Here is a 26,120-nt window from a genome sequence, read left to right as displayed (position 1 = left end):
GGGAAGAGTGCACAGGTATTAAATGTATACGAGAGCAGAGGAGCTGGCAAAGGCAAGAACACTGAATTGGATGTTAGAAAAATGGAAGGCCAATATGGCTTTAGTAGAATGAGCAAACAAAGAAACGGCAGGAGATAATGTAGGAGAAAGGGGCAGGGGGCCAGATCGTGGTTTTTGTCAGATACTAACCCCCTAGGTTCATTAGCCTCACTATTTACAAATCATCTCATCAACAAGGTTCCCTCTGCAGAGGGCTGACCTGAACCTGTTTCCAAACTCTCAGAGGTATCTTCTCCTTTGTGCTGTCTCCAACACAGAGATTCCTTCAACTTCAGGGTCTTCACACAAGCTCCAGTCTCCACCTGCAAGCCCTTCTCCCAAATGTACCTTACGACCTCTCACTCATCCCTCAACTTCTCTCTTCCCCATGTCTTATCCCCCAATCTCAATCCCATCCCTCTCTCATAACTCCTCCCTGTACCCATTGCTTTCCCTTCAATACACTTGTCAATTTTTAACTTGTACGATATTGTCTGTCTCCCCACTAAACTGAAAGCACAACGAGGGCAGAAACTGTGTCTATTTGTTCATGGTAGGAACTCTGTAAATATCTCCTGAATGAATAAATTAATTCCAACCTGACTTCAAGTAAAAGGACTGGAGGAAACCTGCTTAAAATTTTCTCTATTTTTGGATTCAGTAACAGTTAACTTCATAGTCTCTGACCTTACGATGAATGTTGTCTAGAATAAGGCAAAAGAAGGCAAATGTGCTTGGCTGTCTTCCTGACTTTGGGCAAATCATTTAACCTGGCTTGTGCCTGGGTGTGGGAGGGGAAAAATAGCCTCAATCCTGCAACACACATTTCAGGGGAAGGAAGGACAGGGAATAAGGAGGGAGGCAGAGAGAAAGAAAAGCCTACAGTTCTCTAGGATTTGTAAGTAGCATGTCCGCTATATCTCAAAATGATAACCACAAATTATACAGGCTTATTTGTATCTAGAGGCCATTTTAGGAAGCTGGTTTTATTTCCCTTTTCAGAGCAAATCTAAAAGAGCAAATGCATGTGAAGGAAGGTGCCTTTAGTTGAAATAAAGGTCAGCCACAAACAGAAAGATGCATTGACAACTTAATCATTGCTTTTTAGGATAACGGTTTTTAATTAAATATTTAAAATTGAGAGGGAGTCATAGGGAAGCAGTTTACATGTGTATTTTTTTCTGACATCAATACTGCCATTGATGAGCAGATCCAATTTCGTTTCACTCTGAGAGAGCAGACAATGGTCAGTTTTCCTCCAGCTGGCTTATTTTACAAGCATTAATGAACAATTAACCAACACTGGCACTCTTTCCATCTGTAATCCTGTAGTAGGATCACTAATCTCTACCACTAGCAGCTAATGATGAAGGTCTCTTAAGCTTTACTTCTTATCTCAGCCAGTTCTTAATACTTGCATAAGTATGCTTTCTGAGGAGGGGGCCCCCTACTGCCATGCAACTGGAGAACAAAAGCCCAGAGACATTTCTGAAGGGGTTTCTGTTCAATAACACTTCTATGCTTATGTTTGCCTTCTTCCTACAACAAACACCAGTGATCAACAGAGGGCTCTGGAGGTCACGGAGGGCTCTGTGTTTCCATACTTCTAATACTTATAAGAATGTATTCAGACCGCATTATACACACCCCCACCCCCAACTGCACCGGCAGACTCCCCAAAAGTGGGGAGGGAAATGTGGACTAAATAGAATCAAACAGTATTTTTCTCCATGAGTCAGCTTTGATTTGGTATTGAATAACACTGAGTTTGAAACTACATTGTCATTAAAAATGTATATACGAGAAGCAGATTTATCTAGAAAACCCCACACAGGATAGGTCTTCATTTTTCTGAATTTAATGCAACTTATATTCAATTGTCTCTCTCTGGTGGGGCAGAAACCAATCCACCATTTCATTAGAGCTCCTCTGTAGGATCAAGATTTAAAGAAAATGCAGGGTCGAGATTAAAAAAAATTCAACTGTAGAGGGGCATGACTGTAGGATAATAGTGTAGGCTGAAATGACACCGTTTTCATTCAAAACTACTTTTGAGACTCTCACAACTTGCTGGGAAAGTTATTATTTTAAGGAAAATTGTGCTCAAAACTTGATTCCAAGACTAAAATATTAGAAAAGGTTTCGCAAGCACAAATTCTGCTGGATTTGAGTATTGGGATAGAAGGAAGCAGTGGCAAAGGCGGCAGTCGGGGCCTGCATATGAGGCTTTTGCATCCAAATACTATAGCAAAGCAAACAACAGCACAGGCTCAAACAGGGCCCAAATCTCGGACATGGCATTTTCTAAGTTTGTGGTCCTCAGAACATTTTAGCACATTGCAAACGATGTTGATCTGGAAGCAGCAAAACGACCAGGGTTAGGTTGAAAGTGCTGTGGGTTCCAAGTGACTGAGCACTGCAGGGGGCATCTGAATGGAATAAGCACTAGGTCATCTACTACCTTGACAGAGGAGTAGGAGTATGAGAGCGGAGGTGGACGGCAATCTGACGCTAGCCACCATTTCTTGAACTTTACCCTTCCAAAGTTTCTAACTACTCACATCACCTTCAATGTACTGCAGTTTGGGGACTTGAAGATGTCTGATGCTCTAAATAAATAAATAAGATGTTAAACTGTTCTGCAACATTTACCCAAAATGAAATGAATCTTTTCCACAAATCACCTCAGTTTTTTATTTATCCATTTAGAATGCTGAAATACTGCTTCTTTTTTTTTCTAACATTCAGAGCTTCCTGCAATGGAAAAATGGCTTAGTGGACAGAGCCTTGGACTAAAGGTTTGGAAGTTGAGTCCTATTCACACACAGCTACTGGCCCCTTGTGTGATCTTATACAAGTCACTTAACCTCTCTGCCCTTCTGCTTCCTCATTCATTCCACAGAGACAATGCTACCTGCCCCTCCCTAGCTCTGTGGAGCTATGAGAGTGAATGAGCTGTGTCTGCAAAGCATTTGAAAATGCCATTGGTTAGCGCTAGGCTCAAATAGTGTAAAATGTTGTAAAAGACCTGCAGTGAGATAACACACACAATGAAAATAAGGATAGATTATAAGATAGGGAAACATGGAGGTCAGGAACATTTGCCACTAAAAATTGAGTCAACATGAGCTTTGAAAGTGATTCTCGGTGACAAGTTATTTACTTTATTTGCTCTTTATGAATCACTGGGCTGATCTAATTAATTTAAGTGAGGGTTTGGGCAGGAGTAGTGAAGTTTAAAAGGGGATAAATAAAATTGTGATATCCTGTGAATCTCAGATTGTTGCTTATTAACTTCCAATTAGGAATAATTCATTCAAGGTTATCTACTATTTTCATTCTCAGAAATGTTTTCTCCTTTTTTTCACATTCCAATTAAAGTCTTACCCACCTGCCCTTTCAAGGAATCTATAACAATCTCAGCCTACACACACACACACACACACACACACACACACACATTTATATATATCACACATTTCCTAGGACAACACTGGACACAGGGAAAAAGTTTAATAAGCAGTTATGACACGATGTGGTAAAAAAGAACTTTGCATAAAAAGTCAGTTCCTTGAACACATCAACTATTTTCTGCCTCAGGACCTTTGCAGATGCTGTCCCTTATGCCCAGCACTGGCTCTGTCCCCACCCTACCCTCACCCCATCCCACCTCCTCCGTTTCAATAGTTGTCTGTTTTCTAGTCTTCTGGTCTCATCGTGAATACAACCTAGTCACTGAGACCTACTCTGACCACCCAATAAAAAGCAGCCCCTCAACTCCACTATTCTCTCACACATGCTGTTCTTCTTTTTTATTAGCAGTCATCACAGTTTTTAATTTTGTATTTATTTTGTTATTTCATTATTATCTCTTCACTACTACAGCATACGCACCTTTCTCTTTTAATACAAGAGGCTTGCTTTGCTCACCACTTTTCAGTATTTGTTGAACTAATTAATTAATGATGTCACCTAATGCATAAGCCACCAATACACCAATATCGCCCAGCACTTGTTTGGCTGCCCTCATTATTCTCCCTGAGGTAAAAAGGGTCTTTTCTTTTTTTTAACCAATGTTGCAACTCTTTTATCAAGATCCGCCAAAAGGGGCCCAATATGTTTGATATTTTACAGTACTTTCTATGTTGACTTTTTTTTTTTTTATCAAACATACTCAGTTTCTTATTTCCCCTTCTCTCAAATTTGGGGCAAAGGCCTACAGGCTGGAGGGAAAACAATGAAGTAATGCACATATTGTATCCAAAGGATCCCACCCCACAGAAATGCAACCAGTGTTCTAGGACAGAGCCCAGGCACTTCATTGTTCTGAGTCTGTTTGTCCCTTAACCACCAAGACCTTCCTGAGAAACTGAAAGTGGTCTTTCCTCCCAGCCCCTTGTTTCCCATGCCTTGGTATGAGGGACAAATTGATAGTTCCACTCTAACTTTTCCTTGACATTTTGGAGATCTATTAGGTTTTCAATAAATGGCACCCTCTTCACCTCAGATTCCCCAAGATAAGCATGAGATTAGTATCTGTTCTGGGACCCTTGATATTTGGTAATAAAGTAACACATCCACCTCACAAGGTTTAATAACCAAATGAAATAAAAGCTTTCTGTAAACTGGTAAGTGCTACACAAATGTTACCTTTTATTACTATGACACAATACCACAAGCATGGTAGAAACATTAGACCTGCACGGCTTACGACTGCTGTGGGCTGGCAAACATAAACAAGATTTATCAAAAGATAAGGTGATGGATTCAGACAGGGTATTTAGTGCTGTAAGTAACAGAAAACTTAGCTAAAGGATGTTTAAACATAACACAAAGTCCTGAGGTAGGGGGAGGCTCCAAGGTTGATTAGTTTGTGGCTAAATTATACCATCAAAGACCCATGTTTTTCTTTCTGCTCTGCCATCCTTGGCTTGTGGGCAAGCAATCCTCAAGACCACATGTTTGCAGGTATCACATCTTCATGCAGAATATCCAGAATTCCTCAACAGATTTTCTTTCATATTCCATTGTCTAGAACTAGATTAAATAGGCAGCCCTAAACAAATCACTTGCTTGGAAGTAGATTTATCATGGCTGGCCTGGACCAATCAAGATAAATCCCACTGCAACTGGAGGTGAAAGCCACTTCAGCCAGGGCACAGAGAAAGTGGACACCTGTACGAAAAGTGAAAAAGTGCATTTTGAGTAGTCAGCCTGTTGAACTTTTATCTAGTTTCCAAAGGAATTTTCCACATTGAATTTCTTTGACAGTCACAAAGAAGTTACTTTTTTCAAAAAAAAGTTCAAACACATAGATGCGTAAGTGACTACAACTGGAAAAATGTGCAAATAAATATTTCTATCTTTCTTCAATCTCACCATCATCCTTAGTCTACCCCGGTTAGCTGGCCACACTCACATTCAAAGAGCTTTAGCAGCATTTAACCTCTACATAGCTATTGCTTTTTTGTGTGTAGTGCCATATACAATACCAGCTTAAGAAAACACAGGGCCTGGAATTTAACCAGAATCCATATTTCTAAATTTGATGGAGAAGACTGTGGACCCCTTGTTGCATCTGTCTTATGGTACACATCACACTGTTTTGAATTATATAGCTACTAGATTACAGCAACTCTTAAGTCAGAGTCTACAATTTAGTCATCTTTGTATTTGCTGAGGCATTTAGCACAATGCCTTGAACATAATATCTCATAATTTGCTCAACAAATATCACTTAAAGTAATCCACCAATTAATAAATTAATGTATTAATAAATCAATTGATTTTTGATTGTACACATGCCCTAGGAAAAGTGCTAGGCCGTGTCTTAATACACACACACACACAAGGAAGGTAAAGTGTCCCTGCTTTCAAGAAACTTCCAACCTCACGGGGAAGGAAAAGCTATCGCACATGAGCCAAATAAGTGCTACACTGTGTCATATTGCTATAACTAAAATAGAAATTCAGAGAAGAAAAAGACAAGCACAGACCACGCTGCAAAGCAATTCCAGCAAAGCATCTGTTCTCTAACCACTGACCACAACCTCACAGTCTACTCACCAGGCTTCTCCCACCCAATCTGACATGTTCTGCTCCAGTTCAATTCACTTAGTCAACCAATCTACTGAGCCCATATACTTAATTGTTCCCATACAAGAAAACCTATAATTGTCTACTAAAATTTTTAAAATGAGCAAAACATATGCCTGTATCTATACTTATTTAAGTCTACTGAGTCTAGGGGAGGTTCTTGAGAGAAGACTGGATACATTCCAGGTTATTCCAAAAGTTCAAATCTACTGTTACCTAGACAAATCTCCTCCCTCTAATTTGAGAATTTCTCCTTATCTCATCCTTTCATTGGTCTAGCTAACCCCTCATAAATTCCATAAACAGGAGATTTCAATCTAGAAAGAGAAATAAAATATGTGTATCTATAATCAAAATAAAGAAGGAAGGTGTTAATTGCCTTAGGAGAGGTGCAGATGAAGTGCTATGAAATCGCTTCTAGGCAGAAGAGGTCAACAAGTGCTCCAACAACAAGAAAGAAATGAGCTGGCCCTTCAAGGTAGATGGGAATGAGTCATGCAGACATGATGGGGAAACAGCATTATCAAAGCCATAGAGAAGATTTTTAAAATTTTATATATATATATATATACACATACATATACAAAGGCATACACACAGAAGAGTTAGGATAGCTTAATTTGCTGGGAAGACAGGATGCTGGAGTTAAAGATATAAATGTAAACTTGAAATATAGTATAGAGGGAATTGGATCTAATTGTAGGGATAGGAGAGAGCCAATGAACATTTCTGAGAAGGGGAAGTGCCTCACTGTCACCCAGACATCAGCTATTTTTGTTGAGTAGGAGGACTGCCTACCAACTAAGTCTCTTAGTTAACAGTTTTCTTAATTCTGACTATTCAAAATAGGTATATCCTCTAAGTACACCTACAAGGGATACCTTCCATTTTTATTTCCAACATCTACCTTTCCCTTAGAAAAGAGTTTTATTGCTTGTGCTATGGCAGTCCTGGAATGTTCCCACTCTGTCTTGGCTGTGTCATGCCATCAACCTAAAAATAGCTGTTAATTAACAAGGTTATTTCTAACTTGCATTGTTAAAAGAGAGAAAAACAGTGATGAAACACAGAAAGAGTATCAAATTAACCAAGGCTGGAACCAAATTTTAATTCAAAATTCCCACCTCAAAGATATTCAGTTCACTAAATAGTCTCTTTTTTTCTGAATCAGATAGTCATTATCCAAATTTCCTATCCCCAATGTGATAACATAGTGTGATGAGACATGCCCCAACAGAACACAAATTGACTTTTGGAGTATAGATGCTACATAGAGTGTGTGGGTGGTAACGCAAATATCTCACTCTATTATCTGTTGTCTCTGAACCAACAGATTACATGGTTCACTGAGTAGCTGAATAACTTTTAGACAGTTTGCTCATGTCTATTTACACATATTCCACAGAAATATATTAACGACTGAGAAACCATTGTAAAAACTATATGGCGAAATGGATAGATGAGAACATCAATCACCCCGTGTACATTTCTGTAGAGAAGACAAAAGTTTTACATGGCAAAAGTAATGGGGAAAAACATACATATGCATATTTGTATGTTGTGGCCACTACAAGGTGCAAATTCCATACAGTAATAGAGGCAGTCAAAGAAAACATGTCACATAATCTTCTAGAGACTTTCATCTATCTGGGATACGTGTTATATATTTTTACAGTGACGGGTTTAAGATTTATGTTTGTGCTCTAAAATAATTTACTGGGCAAATGTATTTTTAATAAGAAAGCCACGATTCATATTCATTTAATAATCATAGAAATAATAGAAGTTTTCTGATTTATGCTTTTTAAATATTTGATTTGATTTGATTTGAAGTTCTTGGGTACATGTGTGGGATGTGCAGGTTTGTTACATAGGTAAACATGTGCCATGGTGGTTTGCTGCACCTATCAACCCATTACCTAGGTATTAAGCCTCATACGCATTAGCTATTTATCCTGATGCTCTCCCTCCCTCACTCCCCAACAGGCCCCAGTGTGTGCTGTTCCCCTCCCCGGGTCCATGTGTTCTCATTGTTCAGCTCCCACTTATAAATGAGAACACGTGGTGTTTCATTTGATTTACACTTTTTTTGAGACAGAGTCTTTATATGTTGCCCAGTCTGGTCTGGAACTTTTGGGTTCAAGCAATCCTTATACCTCAGGCTCCTGAGTCGCTGGGACTACAGGCATGTGCCATAGCACCCAGCTACACTTTTTCTGTACTGGGGTGCACTGAGTAACATAGGGGACTGCACTGTGATGCAGTAAGTAAGAAGGAACTGTACTGTGATACAGTAGGTAAGATAGGGGACTGCGCTATGAGGCAGCAGGTAAGGGGGACTGCATTGTGATGCAGAAGGTAAGATAAAGGACTACACTCTAATACAGTGGATAAGATAGGGGACTGCACCGTGATGTAGTGAGAAAGACAGAAGACTGCACTGTGATGCAGGGGGTAAGATAGGGGACTGCACTGTGATGGGGTAAGATAGGGGACTGCACTGTGATGCAGAGGGTAAGATAGGGGATTGCACTGTGATGCAGTGGGGTGAGATAGGGGACTGCATTGTGATACAGTGGGGTGAGATAGGGGACTGCATTGTGATACAGTGGGTAACATAGGAGACTGCACTGTGATGCAGGGGGTAAGATAAAGGACTGTTTAGTGTTGCAGAGGGTAAGGTAGGGGACTGCACTGTAATGCAGTGGGGAAGATAGGGGACTGCACTGTGATGCACTGGGGTAAGATAGGGGATTGCACTGTGATGCAGAGGGGAAGGTAGGGGACTGCACTGTGATGCACTGGGGTAAGATAGGGGACTGCACTGTGATGCAGGGAGTAAGACAGGGGGCTGCACTTTAATACAGTTGGTAAGCTAAGGTACTGTCATTTGCCATAGTAAGATAGAGTACTATCCTATGATATAACGAGTATGCCTGGGTATGTTTAACTGTGCTAAAGCAGGTAAGGCAGAGAACTACATTGTGTATAATAGGTAAGAAGGGTGCTATACTATCTACTCTGCTCCTCAGACAAAATCAGTCTCTATACCTTTCTCCCTTCTGTTATCTCAGCCATAACACCTTATCTTTGCCAAGGTATAGCACACAATTCACTTCCTCTACTTTGTTTTCTAGTTTGTATTAAATAGATTTGCTACATATATTTTCTTCCTCCTCTGTCACACTATAAATTTCTTTAGGGATATTTTAACTACTAGATTTATTCATCTTTGTACCCCCACATTGCCTAATATACTGCTGGGCAGAGAAATGACCCTCTTAGATGAGGTGACCTAAAGTCACCACTGAAATGAACTAAGTCCTGGATAATTGTGCTCTGGAAAGCAAAAGACAGCAAATAGAATGTAGAAAACCTAGGACCCAAGAAGAGAAACCTGGAGACCTAGCTGTATTACTAAAAGCGCCCAAGGCCAAAAGTTTACATATTAAACTAGCCTCAACCTTCCAGAGTCCAGGTCAAATTACATCAGCCTCTTCCTGTTGATTTTCAGATGCTATACTCAATGTATCTTCAACCATTTCCAAAGTTCAAATGTTATCTTTGTGCCTAGAAACATGTCCTCAGAACCACAAATGAGAACATTTCTAAGGACTTAATGAAATTCTACTGAAATTATGGTTGAATGAATTACATTTCTGTATCACTAAACCAACCAACAGACAACAAAAGTCACAAGATTATCATCGTTGTAAGGTTAACTCCTAGAAATTTCAAAACCAGATCATTCAACTCATCTGTCTCCCAATGAGGTTTCTTTGTCATTTGAATCAGACTTTCTTAGGCTTACTCAGACTCTTAAAAACACAATTGCAATCTACCCTCTTGGAGACACTTCACTTAAATTCATGGACTGAGGTGTCTGAACTATTGTTTAAATGTCATAAGTCAATTTGGGGAAAAGAGGAAGTAGGATAACTTTAACAATCTGTAGAAGTTCCACTTTTCCCATTAAGGTCAACTAAATTAAACTGAACAATTAAAGGAAAGATGGCTTATCTTCTTTTTATTTATTTATTTGTTTATTTTTTACAAGCCAGCTCTCTCCTCGTACCACCCATAATCTAGATCGTTTAGGGTATAGTCAATAAAAATCACCATTGTTTATAGCTCAATTGCCTTAAGTTGTTCTTTGTTCAAAAGGACATAAACAAGTTACTAGCAGGCAGAAATGGATGATTCTAACTTAGACAAACATTTGATATGTCCAAATTAAAATCTCCCCTGATATGGTTTGGCTGTGTCCCCACCCAAATCTCATTTTGAATTGTGGCTCTCATAATCCCTACATGTCATGGTAAGGGCCCAGTGGAAGGTAACTGAATCATGGGGGCAGGTTTTTCCCACACTGTTCTCATGATAGTGAATGAGTCTCATGAGGTCTGATGGTTTTATAAAGGGGAGTTTCCCTGCACATGCTGTCTTACCTGCCACCATGTAAGACGTGTCTTGCTCTTCCTTTGCCTTCCACCATGACTGTGAGGCCTTCCCAGCCACGCTGAACTGTGAGTCAATTAAACCTGTTTCCTTTATAAATTACTCAGTCTCTGGTATGTCTTTATCAGCAGCCTGAGAACAGACTAATATACACCCCAACTTCATGCCTACTTCCTTTAATACCCAGTAACCTGGCATTTATAGCTACTTTTATATTTGGTCTGAATACCAGTAAAATTTTTCTTCCTGGAAACAGAAATCATAAGAAGAACATTTCTTGGATTCCAATTGAAAATTAACATGATTTCTAAACTTTATTTCAACACATTTAAATATTGCTATCTGCTGCTGGTGTCCTCACTTAAAGCCAAGTGTAAAAAGCAAAGTTCCAAGACTAATTACCTTTCCCTTTTGCTGCTCTGCTGCCAGAGCTGCAGTCGCTGAGAATAATCTTCAGAAGCTTGGCTTTATTTCTAGAGCAATGAACCCAATTTTAAGCATTTTTCGATATCTCTTTTTGGAGCCTTACAAATAACAATAAGATGTATCTCATCTAGTCCACTCTAGCAAGCACGAAGCTCATTTTTTACAACTCTGATCTAGATAAAAGAAAATTAGGAACTTAGTCAAATAGGACCCTGAAACAACACTCACTCTGTGTAAAAACGGCATGGCATGTGCAACCTTCAGGCCAGTATCCATTTCCCCAGGGTGAGTGGTCACAATAAAACAGAAAAGAGTGACTAGAAAATTCCTGCTTCTTCCAGCTCAAACCCTCCAGCCAGCTCAAGATTTAAATGTACCACTGACCAACTTTACAATGTCCTATATTTCTATTTACTTGTGCTGATCAGAAGATAAGCAGATTTGGAGCCAGGTGCGGTGGCTCACACCTATAATCCCAGTACTTTGGGAGGCCGAGGCGGGCAGATCACGAGGTCAGGAGATCGACACCATCCTGGCTAACACAGTGAAACCCCGTCTCTACTAAAAATACAAAAAATTAGCCAGGCATGGTGGCAGGCGCCTATAGTCCCAGCTACTCGGGAGGCTGAGACAGGAGAATGGCATGAACCCGGGAGGCAGAGCTTGCAGTGAGCCAAGATCACGCCACAGCACTCCAGCCTGGGCGACAGAGCAAGACTCTGTCTCAAAAAAAATAAAGTAAAATGAAAAAGATAAGCAGATTTGGAATCTCTCCTTGAATGTTAAGAAACTAGAGCATTTCAATCCAAATGTCCTACTGAATTACTAATACCAAGCTCACTGCTACCACCCACTAGTTTTTAGTTTATTTTTATTAAAAATGTTCTGTATTGTAATAAGAAGCTTCACATATTTTTCAGAAATAGGAATTAATTCTAAATATTAACAAATACATCAGACATAAAACAGCCCCTACATAATTTACAATTTCAATAACAGTAACCACCTTGTTTTGAAATTATCTACTTTCTACAAAGAGAACAAACCATTTTTTTTTTAGAGAGTTTGTCTGTCGCCAGGTGCAGTGCAGTGGGCAACTCGGTCATGCAAGTCCCCCCTGTTCATCTCCGAGTAGCTGGGACTACAGGCGTCCGCCACCACACCCGGCTAATTTTTTGTATTTTTAGTAGAGACGGAGTTTCACCATGGTCTCTATCTCCTGACCTCGTGATCCGCCCGCCTCGGCCTCCCAAAGTGCTGGGATTACAAGCGTGAGCCACCGCGCCCGGCCTAGAACAAACCATTTTAAAACAATGTCCAGAAGAACAGTTACCTGTGTACAGCTGTAGCCTCCACTAAAAAAGGGTAAAAGAGAGGAGAGTTTTTCGTTAATTGGTCAGCAAAGGTATTTACCAGTTTGTATCTAAACAGTGTACAACACATAAGAATAAAACACATTTCTGCCTCAAATGACTAACAACAATCTAATTATTTGGAGTGAAGGCATTGAATAAAGTAGAGAAAAAAATTGTGTATTGGGCTTTGGAAAAACTGAGGAAAACAGGTTTATATTATCAGTAGTCCATTATAAAGATAAGGAAATAAACTATAAGACGTGAACTAACTTGCATGGCTACTACTTGAACACACCCTAAAGCAAATGCAATTCTTCTTACTAAACCATTTTTCCAAGGCGAGGGTACACATTTACCAACTTTTGATCCATAGAATGTGAGTGAGATAAAGTATTCTGAGATTATTAATAATACATTACGATTACTAGAAAACTATTAGTTTTAAATGTTCATTGAGTAAGCTTCCATTTACTTAAAACCCAACGAGTGAATTAAAAATTCCCTTCCAGGAGGCTCTTGAATGATGTGTTTCAATGATTTTTCCTTTAAGGATATTCTATGTTTTTGAGATGCAAATTGCAGCTGCCCTCAGTGACTGAGGTGTGATTGTAAATGTACTATGAACCATTAAAGACAATATACATCTATTTTTTAGTGGTAGATTTTAAATGCATAGCTCTCAAATAGTTCTCACTATGATGAGTCAGTTTTTCTGAATATAAAATTTGGCCTCTGACACTTTACCTGTTTTTACCTTCTGTGAATGTTTGCTCACTTGTTTCCCTTGCCTGAGACTGTTTTACTTTAAAACCAAATGGAAAATCTGTACTAAATGCTAAACTTAATTTAATAAATATATCATTAAAATTCCAACTTTTTGCAAAATTTATTCCTAAGAAACCATCTCACAATGATCTTCCCCTTAGAGATCATTTGGTATGTAGTAAGATTTGTTCTGTTTTGTCATTTAGGAGTTTCACCTAAGGATGTGTCTTGTTTCTCTAACTAAATGCCATGCTTCTAAAGCAAAGGGATCCTTTTTATTTCATTTATATCTGAATTGCCTATGATATGTTTGGCAACAGATTAGGTATGTTATAAATGTTATTTGAGAAGATAAAATCAAAGATGAAAGTCATTATGAGATGTGACATCTATAGTTAAATTTAATATTTGTGGGTTTTTTTAAATCTTGATACTTTCAGATAAGACTTTTACATAATTACGTAGGTAAAGCAGTCATTCATTAAATATTTATTAAACATCTACTATGGGTCTAACTGATTTGATCATGGGGCAGATTTCTCACAAATGGCTTAGCACCATCCCCTTGGTACTACCCTCACAATAGTAGTGAGTCTTGGGAGATGGGGATGTTTAATGTATAGCACCTCCTCCTCCTCTTTTGCTCCTGCTCTGGCCATGTGACATGCTGTGCCCCCTTCGCCTTCCGCCACGATTGTAAGTTTCCTGAGGCCTCCCCAGAAGCCAAGCAGATGCCAGCATCATGCTTCCTGTACAACATGCAGGATCATGAGCCAATTAAACCTCTTTTCTTTATAAATTACCCAGTCTCTGGGTATTTCTTTATAGCAATGTGAGAATAGACTAATACAAAGACCATCTGTAATCCAGTCGCAGTTGTTACATCTTCTACTATTCATCCTACACTCCATCTTTAGTCCAGGCACAAGAAACTTGCTGGTGTACTTACTTCTTAATCATTTATTAGTTCATCCATTTTGCCAAGAAAAAAAAAAACACTTATTAGGCAATTGTGCAAAACCTTTTCCTAGGTGATAAGAGTATAGATGAGCTTGTAATCTAGTGACAGACACATTGCCAATTGGGCAAGCGGTGACTGCATAGCAGCAATGACTACTCAGCTAGGTTGGCTTGCTCATTTTCCTAGATTTCTGTGGTAAGGTGGCAACAAGCTTAGAGATTCAGACACTGTGTTACTTAGCCAGACAGCCAAAGCACTATCAGCATGGTGTCAGCACCCCCTCCTCTGACCCCGAAAGCAGTTGACCCACGGGACAGCACTAAGCTGGTGAGCCAGGTAGCAGACGGCATGCGTGGTGTGTTACTCTGTCATGAAGGAGCAACTCTAATGTACAGGCAAGTAGTTTAGTAGACACACACAGAAGCCTGCAGCTGTCCTCTAAAGGGAGGTGGCAAGAAATTAAGCAGAAAGTCCTGCTCTCAGTCACAACCAAGGAGATGAATAAGGAAGCCCCTCATAGCAACCTCCCATGAGATATGAGAAACTGTCTCGTGGCGGCTTCTTTCCAGGCCCATCTCCCATTACTCCAGGAGATATCTCAGGGCACTGTACCAGACTCAGTTCAGGTCATGACCAAGCCTTGCCTACTTAGCCCATGTGGAAATACGCAAGGTCACCAGGGCACCATGAGTGAGCCATTCCCCTACGCAGGTAAAGAGAAATGCAGTGCCATATGTGTGATGGCAGAAAAATGCTCTGAAAACTATGGGAACATATAGGAGGGCGCCCTAGCCTAATAACGCAATATGCCTTTTCAGATGCTTGATCTGCCTAAATGTCTCTACCTCATAAAGATTTGTCCAAATCAAATCCAAGGTAAAAAGTTCCCACCACCTCCTTTGGTCGCCTTCTCCCAGCATTCTAGGCTGAGTAAATTGCTCTTTCCTCTGTATATTCAGAGTCCTTAATTCACATCTGTGTTTATTATTTGCCATAAACCATGTATTTATTTATAGGCCAGGCACTGCCTACGGCACTGTAGACACTGCAATGAACAAAACAGAAAGAGCCTTTCCCCCACGGGGCTTAACATTCGTCCTGTTCTATTCTGTCTTTTCAGTCTACCTCTAAAACTCTTGAAATTGTCTAATAGCTGAGATCCCCTGAAAGATCAAGGGCACCACTTCCTTTCTTAAAGTGTATTTAATTTACAGTAGGAGAAACAAATCTATAATGCAGTTTCAAAGTTATATAACAATGCAATAAAATTTCACAAAACTTCTTTTTGCCACACAGCTCCTAAGAGGAAAAATATTACACTGGTGAAAGGTGTGCTTATAATTATCATAATGCAGACATTCAAGTCTAATACAAAGCTTGTTAAATTCAACTTATGGCTTAAATTGTTTTAAAAAGCACTGGAAAAGTTTTCCTATCCAAATTAATAATACTATCTGGCATAGCCAAGTTCTTTCCATTTACTTTTCCCCTTCTCTTATTGTAGTGGTTTTTAATTCCTATCTGAATTTTGGAGGAAGGAAGGCTTTTTCCTAAGTTGTCTTTTGCTCAAAAGCCCTTTTTTCTCCTTATTAGCAAGAGCAATTTAACCATCCTGTAAATTTCATGTCAATATGTAACCCCAAGGAAATAAGTCACATATCAATTCTTTAAAGATGTAGGATTTCTTCTTAACAAATTTTTGCAATTCTGCAAAAAAAAAAAAAAATTATAGAGCTGTGAGATGAGTGCTCTCCTTGTTAGAATATCTATCCCCAGCCTAGTGCTATGCACTTAGCTGTACAGAAGAATACAAAGAATGGACTCTGTCTCCCTGAGGATAAAGGCTATGTCTGCCATGTTTACCACCATAGCTCAAAGTCTAGCACATGGTACAATGAAGTAACTAGAAGAATGTGCTCTACAGTTAGAAGCCCTATGTTTCAACCCTGGCTTTCAAGCTGAGATCTGGGAAAATGTCTATTTGAGATCTCCACGCCTCTGTTTTCTTTTTGTAAAGTGGGGATAATAAGACCATTGTGGGGATTAAATCAATAAAGTGGTCAGTAAAGTACAGCACAAAGTATGAGCTCAATCAATAGTAACTATTACATTAAATTCTCAGTAAGCATTTGTTTACTGAATGACCCTCAATGAATTACTCCGTATCATAACTGATTTCTGAGCTTAATTGACATCCATCTATCCATACCTCATCTGTGTCCTACTATTTCCAACCATTGGTTCATTCTCTTCCTTTGTCCTTAAGACCACCTTTCAGCCTGTCTTTCAGTCCTTCAGGCTTTTCCTTCAACCTGTCTATCTATTCTTCCTGCAACCTCTTAGATATTGACTAAGCAACTCACCTCCAAATATGGACTGACAGACTGATAACTACTCCAGTTTTTAAAGAGGTGTGCAGACACACACACACACATACACACACACGACACACACACGACACACACACACTCCTACTTGACCACAGGGTGCAACCCATTTCTGGGAACCCTAGCCCTGTTCTTGAGAAGTTCTGAGAACTGTCACAGACAATGGCTTCAACTTGGAAAACACAATAAACTAGATGCAACACAGAAAGAACAGAGGGTATTGTATTTTGAGGATGATAAAACTAACAAAGAGGTAAGAAAAAATAGTGATGGGAGACTACCTAAGGATATTTGCTGAAAGTCCTCCCAATTGAAAAGCAATGATTCTGTAAGTTCTTAGCTCACCTTGTTGACAACTTCCTTTCTCAGAACACAGAGCTAGTGACAAGTTAAACAGTCCATCTGCTGTAATTGTAATCCACAAGAATTGAATTGTAATCCACAAGAACTGGGTGAAGTGTAACTAGGGCCCATGATAGAGAAAGGGAGGAAGGTTGGACAAAACAACAAAAATACTCCATGTTTTAAGGGGGTAGATGTGTGTCCCAGAGAAAATAAACAATTTCATTGCTTGATCCCCAGAGCGGGTAATTTGGAGACTATAAAAAAGAAGATAATAGAAGAGAGTTGACAAGATTTTCAAAGTGAATCCTTCATCCTAATGAAAAAAAAAAAACAAGGGAAGAAGGTCACAAGGGATATTTGCTGGTTTCCTCTTCAGTATCCATTCTATCCTTCTCATGTCAAAAATAAATTTTGTGAAGGTTAATATTAGGTGTCAACTTGACTTGATGGAGTGATGCCTAGATGGCTGATGAAGCATTGTTCCTGGGTGTGTCTGTGAGTGTGCTTCCAGAGAAGACTGACATTGGAGTCAGTGAACTGGGAGATGAAGACCTACCCTCACTGTAGGTGGGCACCATCTAACTAGCTGCCAGCACAGGTAGAATAATGCAAGCAAAAGAAGGTGGATAAGTAGCTTGCTTGCTGAGTTTGCTTGCTCTCTCACTTCTCGTACCATGCTAGGCACTTAGGTGTCCTTGGACATCAGATTCCAGGTTCTTCAGCCTTTGGACTCTGGGACTTACACCAGCAGCATCCCAGGGGCTCTGGGGCCTTCAGCCTCAGACCGAGGGCCACACTGTTGGGCTTCCCTGGTTTTGAGGCTTTCAGACTTGGACTGAACCACGCTACTGGCTTCTCTGTTTCCCTAGCTTGCAGACAGCCTAACATGGGACTTCGCTTTGTAATCATGTGAGCCAATTCTCCCTAATAAACTCATATATGTTTTATATATATATATATATATATATATTTGGGTCTGTTCCTGTGGAGAACTCTGACTGATATACCTTTGTTTTCAATTGTGGAATCCATCTCTTCCTTCATTCATAGATCAGTGAATTAAGATTCCCAGATGCCATGGTGAGCCCTTCATAGTTCCCCAGTCACACAGATTGGTTCACAGGTGAGCATTAGCTCGAGTAGAAGAAATAAGACTTTAAAAGTTGTTTTCTAAGATTTTTGCCTAAGAAACTCCTCTTTATTCTTCTGCAAAGTAATCAGAAGAGATTTTTTCTTTCCTCTGTATAAATAACCACATGAATAGGGAAGAATGTAGAACCAGGATTTACTGGAAATCATATTCCAACTATGAGGGGAAAGCTTTCTTGAGACTTAGAAATAACATTAAATAAATAGAGCCAAGATATAGAGAGAAAGGAAATAAGTCCTAGTTTTAAGCTGTACCTGAAGCTTTACCTCAATATATGTTATTTACATAAGCTAATGAGTTTGCCTTATTGTTTAAATAAGTCTGAGTTGGGTTGTCTGTTTCTTACAACATAAGGAATCCTTGTGAATACAGGCTATAAGAGCTGCACAGGAAACAGATCAGATTTTTGGTGCCATCAGATTTTTAAAAGATAGGGGGAGAGGACACATAGACAAGGACAAAGATAAAAGTAGATCTTTTTAGTAAAAAGGTATTAAAAATTTTAATACTTAGAGAGAAGCCTGAAAATGATAATGTTAACAAAATACTCTTAAAATTATGTTTAGAACAAAAAGAGAAAATAGGCTGCAGTTTACTATTAATAAATGGCAAAAAATGATTCTGATAAAACCTTCAAAGCAGCTATAATAAATACATTGAAAGAACTTAAAGAATCTGTGTTCAGAGAATTAAAGTAAAACATAACAATGACTCAACAAATAGGAAATCTCAATAGAGAAATAGAAACTATAAAAGAGAACCAAATAAAAATTCTAGAGTTGAAAAGTACAATAGCTGAAATGAAAAATTCATTAAGCTCAGCAGCATATTTGAAATGGAAGAAGAAAAATCAGTAAACTCAAAGATAGATCAATAGAAACTATCCAGTCCAAGGAACCTCTCTGTTCTGTCCAAAAGCTTAAAGAAAAATGAACAGAGTTTCAGAGATCTGTGAAACAATATCAAGCTTATTAATATATGTGTAATGGGAATTCTAGAAAGAGAAAAAAAGGACAGAAAAGTATGTGAAGAAATAATGGCTGAAAACTTCTCAAATTTGAAGAAAATCATTAATTTACATACTTAAGAAACTCAAGTTTTGAAGAGAAAAAAATACAAAGAGATCCACACCTAGAGACATTATATTCAAATTATTGAAAATCATGAAAAGACAAAGAAAAAATCTTTAAAGCAGTGCAGTAAAAGAAGAACACCTTATGTACACAGCATCAACAACTTAATTAATAACATACATCATTAGAAATAATGTAGGTCAGGAGCCATTAGAAAGACATATTCAAATTCCTGAAAGAAAAAAATTCAACAAAGATCTTTATATCCAATAAAGCTATTCTTCAAAATAATAGCAAAATAAAGATACTTCAAGGTAAAATAACTGATATAAGTTATTGCTAACAGACCTCTCCCATATGAAATACTAAAGAAAGTCTTTCAGGCTGAAAAGAAATAGCAACCAACAATAAATGAAATAACACACAGAAAAGGAAATATTAATTATCAAAACAGAAATCAATAAAATAGGAAAGAGAATAAGAAATAATCAATAAAACCAAAAGTTCGTTATTTGAAAAAAATCAACCAAATTGATAAATCCTTAGCTAGAGCAGAAAAATAAGACAGAAGACACAAATTACTAAAATTGGAATAAAAAATGAGAGATCATTTATAGACATGACAGAAATAAAAAATGATTATAAGAGAACAATTTTATTCCAACAAATTAGACAAACTAAATAAAATAGACGATTTCCTAGAACACAAATTACCAAAACTGTCTTCAGAAGAAATAGAATATCTGAGTCCACATATATCAAACAAAGAACATGAAAAAGGAATTTTAAAGTCTTCTCAACACTCCATCACACACACATATGAACTTCAGATTACACTGATTAAATTCCAAAAATATTGAAGGAAGAAATAATATCAATCCTTTCAGAAAGTAGAGAATTTCTCAACTTGTTTTATGAGGCCAGTATTGCCCTGATACCAAAGCCAGACAAAGACATCACAAAAAATTCAACTACAGACCAATAGCCCTAATGGACATAAATGCAAAAATTCTTCAGAAAATATTAGCACATCAAATCCAGCAACACATTAAAAAAAGTTATGCACTAAAGCCAAGCAGGAGTTACCAAGAAAAGATTGGCTTAAGATCCAAAGATCAATTAATGTAACATACCATATTAATAAAATAAAGAACAAAAACCATGATTATTTAAATTGACACAGAAAAAGTATTTGACAAAACTCAACACCGAGTAATAATTAAAAAGGAAAAAAGAAATACTTTAAACAAAATAGGAATAGGATGTTTCTACAACCCTACAAAAGTTATCTATGAAAAATATACAGTTAAATCATACTTCATGGTGAAAGACTGAATGCTTTCCCCCTAACTAAGATCAGGAACATGGCAAGAATGTTTACTCTCACCACTTCTATTTAAAGTTGTATGGAAGGTTCTAGCCAGTACAGTTAGGCAAGAAAAATAAATTAAAGGTCTCATTGGAATGGAAGAAGTAAAATTACCTTTCCTGGATAACACAATTTTGTATAGAAAATCCTAAGAAACTTATTTTTTAAATCTGCTTAAACTAATCAGCAAGTTTTGCAAGGTCACAGGATACAAGTTTTTATACAAGATATACAAAAAACAATTGTGTCCTATATAACAATTCTAAAACATAAGAAAATAATTCTATTAACAATAGCATCAAAAAGAATAAAGTACTTAGAAATTAATAAAAGAAGTGGAACTTCTGAAAACTAAAAAATATTGCTAACAAATTTTTAATAGACCTAAATAAATGAAGAGATATATCATTTTCATAGATTGGAAAACTCAATATTGCTAAGATGGCAATTCTCCCCAAATTAATCTATAAATCAATGTAATCCCTATCAAAATCCCCACAGGAACCCTTGTAGAAATTAACTATCTTAATTTAGGTAGAAATATAAAGAACCAAGATTAGACACAACAACTTTGAACAAGCAGAACAAAGCTGGGGGACTTAAACTACCTGGTTTCAAAACTTATAAAGTTATGGTAATCAAATCAATGTGGTATTGGCAAAATGATGCCCATACCATATTGACAAATGGATCAGTAGAAAAGAATAGAGTCTTGATATAAAACCTTCACATTTATGGTAAGTAAGACAATTCAATAAAGAAAGGATAGTCTTTTCAACAAATGGTGCTGAACAATTGGCTATCCATATGTAAAAAAGGAACTTTTATCTTTTGGAAGAAAAGGAGGAGGAGGAGAAAGAACTTACACCTTTACCTAGCACCATACACAAAAATTAATTTAAAATGAATTTCAGTCCTAAATGTAATAATTAAAACTAAAACTTTATAAAGAAAATATAGGGGCAAATTTTTGTGACCTTAAGGCAGATAAAGCTTTCATAAATATAATACCAAAGGCAAAACCCATTCAAAAAAATTGACAAATTTGACCTCATCAAAACTGAAAACTTTTGTTCTCCAAAAGACATCATTAATGAAATGAAAAGCCAAGCCACAAATAAGCAGATAATATTTGCAAATGCTATAGCTGATAAAGGACTTTCACCTGGAATATATAAAGAACTTTAGCAACTCAATAACAAGACAGACAAACCAATTTTAAAAGAGGGGAAAAAAATTGAACAGACATTTTATTAAAGAGATATATAAATGGCTAATAAGTACATGAAAAATGTTCAACATCATTAGTTACTAGGCAAATAGAAATTTAAACCACAATGAATACCACTAAACATCCACTAAAAATGGCTGTAATCAAAAACTGTGACAATGCCAAATGTTAGCAAGGATGCGAAGAAACTGCACCCCATACATTGCTGCTGGGAATGTAAAATGATACAGCCACTTTGCAAAAACAGTTTGGCAGTTGTTGTTTTTTTAAGTTAAACATAAATCTATCATAGGACCCAGTAATTCCACTGCTCTGCATCTACAGAAAAGAAATCAAAATATATGTGCACACAAAGCCTTCTACATGAATGGTCCTCAATAGCAAAAACAAATGTAGTACTGTGCTGTTACACTTAAGAACACAGATGGACCTTAAAATCATTATGCTGAGAGAAAAATCAATAAACGTTTTCAACAGAATGAAGGACAAAAAAATATGATCATCTCAGTAGATGCATAAAACGCATTTGATAAAATTCAAACCCCTTCGTGATAAAAACTCTCAACAAACTAGGCATAGAAAGAACACACCTCAACATAATAAAGACCATATATGACAAACCCATAGTTAACATCATACTGTATGGTGAAAAGTTGAAAGCCTTTTCTCTAAGAACTGGAACTAGGCAAGAATGCTCGCTTCACCACCCTTATTTGTCATAGTACTGGAAGTCCTAGCCAGAGCAATCAGGCAAAAGAAAGAAATAAAAATCATCCAAATTGGAAAAGAGAAAGTCAAATTGTTCATCTTTGCAGATTACATAATTTTATTACATTTAGAAAATCTTAAATAATCCACCAAAACCTCTTTGATCTAATCAATAAATTCAGTAAAGTTGCAGGATATAAAATCAGCATACTCAACATACAAAAATCAGTAGGGTTCTATATACAAATAACAAACTACCTGAAAAAGGTGTCAGGAAGGCAATCTCATTTAAAATAACTACCAAAAAAATGCCCAGGAATACATTTAACCAAAGAGGTAAAAGACCTCTACAAGAAAACCTACAAAACACTGATAAGTAAATAAATAAATAAATAGGACACAAACAAATTAAAAGACAGCCTATGCTCATGGATTGGAAGAATCATTATTGTTAAAATGACCATACTACCCAAAGCAATCTATAGATTAAATGCAATCCCTATCAAAATGCCAATGACATGTTTAACAGAAATAGCAAAAACAATCCTAAAATTTATATGGATCCAAAAAGAGCCCAGATAGCCAAAGCAATTCTGAGCAAAAAGAACAAAAGTGGAGGTATCACACTACCTGACTTCAAAATATATTTCCAGGCTATAGTAACCAAACAATATGATATTGCCAATATGATGACAAGCAGGAATTTATCAAAGCCCTTTACCAACATCACATTTAACTCTCACAACAGCCGTAAATGGTAGGTCTTATGTGGCTTCCTCAATAAAATGGAAATCCTAAACTCAAAGAGGTGAAATGACTTTTCCAGAGTCATGCAACAAGCAAATGGTAAAGCCAGGATTCAAATCCGGGTCTGTTTGACTCTCAAGCCCTTGCTTTTACCCACTATCCATATTGTCTGTCCCATGACACAAACATTTGCAGAGTACCTACTATCTAAAATTCAGAAAATTTATGTACACAGTTATAGTCAGGACCCCTGTTCTTACTTTACAGAGCATAAGGTAGGTACACAAACTGCTATTTGGAGAAATTCTGAAGACTCCCCACATTTAGTCAACAGTGCCCCAGAGCCCAGCTTCCCTTCTTACTTCAAGCCCAGTAGGAATCTTCACTTCAGGATTTAATCCCTCTTCTCCCTAAAAAGATAAGAAATGTCCAAGAAATCTACCCAGTTCCAGCACTCAAAGGAAAATTTGTCACAGAGACAATATCCAGGGAGTGGAGAGATGACTGAATTTAGGTGTTGTTAACTTCCTCTTAAACAGTGTTAAGCTGGAGGAAAGTGGGGTTTGAGTTGGCAGATCTAACAATGTTTCAGAGGGAGGAAGGCATGGGCATATTAAAGCTCACAGCATTAAACTCACAACCTTGTCTATACAAGTAGGATGAGCAACAAATCCAATAGCCTCTGATTACCAGGAGATGGTAGTGCACTAGTCTCATGTGCATTCTGATTGAAAATTCAGCTGCATAACCTTCCATGAACTGTTTATCTTGTGTACTTATTTAACTAACATTCAAACTGACAAGACTCCTATTTCTGGGCCTTCTTTTTATACTTTCATGTACGAACGATCAGATGAAGCTCAGATACCACAGACTTTGCATGTTTTTGATTTTGCATATAAACTGAAGGTTAGAATTCTAGTCTGTGTTCTTAGTCATTCAATTTTTTTAGATCTTTGAACATGACTTCAAACCCTGCCAAAACACAACCCAAATACAGGCTTGCTTCTATGTCCGTACAAATACGTAAAAGAAATGGGTATGTCAACTTTCAATGGATAGCAGCCTAACTGAAGCTTTAACTACTGTCAGGGAACAAAGGCAGCCAGAGCTAACTAAGTCTGCTTTGTTCAAGGGTAAGAAGACATTCAGAAAGATGAGGAATGAATAAGTGCAGGTAGCACAATGGAAACAAACCCAAAACTTCACTGGCCACTGCAATATACACGAACTTCTCCCTATTCTGATCTCCTACTGCACTTACAACCATACCCACCTGCAGCAAAATATTTAATTACACACACTGTATGAAAAGTATTGGCTATTGTTTCATGCATATGTCTTACAAATAAAAAATATTATAGTTGTATGATATTTCATCATTTTAATACTCACTATCTCATTTTATCTCTAAAATGGCCTATTGAGGTAGATATATCATATAGAACCCTTGATTTCACAGATGAAGAAATCGAGGCTGGAGATTTTATTCATGCATCAGTATTCATTAAGTAGAAAGCTGAGAGTCTACGCCCATCTTGGGCTCCAGGTCTGTTGCTCTTTCCCTGTTATCACATCACCTTAACATGAGAGCAGTGAGACACCTGCATTTCCTTGTAACATGAAGCTGCAGAGATGCTCAATGAATACCTTCTCACATGACTCCTACCTCTACCCCTCCGCAGGTAAAGCAATCTGTGGCAGAAGAAGCACTCACTTTGTAACTTGTCTATACAAGTCCAGTAGACCTCAAGAGTAGTGTGAGTTGGGCGAAAACATAATCTTTCAGCTTTCAGGCTGATTATGACTGACTCCAGAATTCTTTAAATGTTCAGAGAATATATGGTCTTAACTGTCCATGTCTCAGGGCCAAGCCATATCCTCCCCTGCTGCCATTTGCACAGGTTGGTGGACTACTAAATGGTGACAATTCATCCAGAGTAGGAGATCTGAAGTCCAACAGAGGCACTAGGATTTCCATATAATTTATATAATCAGCTCCTTTTCCCCCATTTTTCCACGACCCTTCTTAGACCCAGATCTTTTGTCTCTACATTCCAATCTTTCTCTCCTGAGTGGTTTTCCTCCTGCTGGGTCACTCTGGAAACATTGTAATAGGTGTTATAACAGCTTTTTTCCATTATATTTCACCAAAACAAAAAGACATACAGTCACCGAGAACAACACACAATCAATTTGACTGGAATCGTGTTGACTGGCCACTGGTCTTAACTCCTCCACCGTTACTCTATCCGAAAAGCCAAAATTATTGAATGTTACACAAACAAGATAAAAAGTGGTAGATTATTAGGAACAACTCTGTTAGGTTCCGAGAATTCATGTTACGAGGCCAATATCACAGTTGTGCAGCATCGAAAAGAGAAAACAGAACCTGAGGGCCATGATCTCCAAGGTATCCCTTTTGCTATCTAGTTCTGTATCCTGGTTGCTTAATGCCACAGCTTATAAGAGGGATAGTACCTTACATTTCACGTCTCCTTCCTGCACCCATAGCCTCTGAACAAAACCGTCTTGGGTCCTGCTTAAGCAAGGAATTGCCCTGTGCTTCTTAATCTGACAATTGCTAAGGCATTTTTATGTACAGTGTATGCACAGCTTAATTTGTTTCCCATTCCAGGTAACACATGTGCATTTTAATAAAAGCTTTCTAAAATCTACGCCTTATCTCAAAGGCATGGATTTAAAGGTGAGAATTTTAAACAATGGGGCAGGGGACCCTCTGATCACGTCATGCTTTCAAGACAACTGCCTCTTCCACCCTCACTGGACATAAGCTCCAAATGATTCAAATGCTAATAAGCACTGGGTGACACTTGTTTACCATACTTTTCATCAAAGCAAATAGACTACAGGTCAGATCACTTTTCCTCTCAGTGTTTTTGTGCAGCAAGTCTGTGAAGCAAGGCCTGGTGTTGCAGAACATCTCCTGAAGGTTTCAGCACAGCTTCACTGAGTTCTCAAACCAGCCAGGGAATTTGGAAGCAGTTGT

At 37.9% G+C, this 26,120-nt stretch overlaps 1 long non-coding RNA gene across 1 annotated transcript in view; it reads right to left on the bottom strand.

Annotated features, from left to right (window-relative positions):
- The window catches only part of LOC131383542 (uncharacterized), a 152,815-nt gene that overhangs the window by 125,687 nt on the left and 1,008 nt on the right, over positions 1 to 26,120 (bottom strand). The window lies entirely within an intron of this gene.

This window comes from Hylobates moloch, unplaced genomic scaffold, assembly GCF_009828535.3.
Source record: "Hylobates moloch isolate HMO894 unplaced genomic scaffold, HMol_V3 SCAFFOLD_5, whole genome shotgun sequence".
NCBI lineage: Eukaryota > Metazoa > Chordata > Mammalia > Primates > Hylobatidae > Hylobates > Hylobates moloch.
This window is presented reverse-complemented; position numbering and strand designations above follow the sequence as displayed.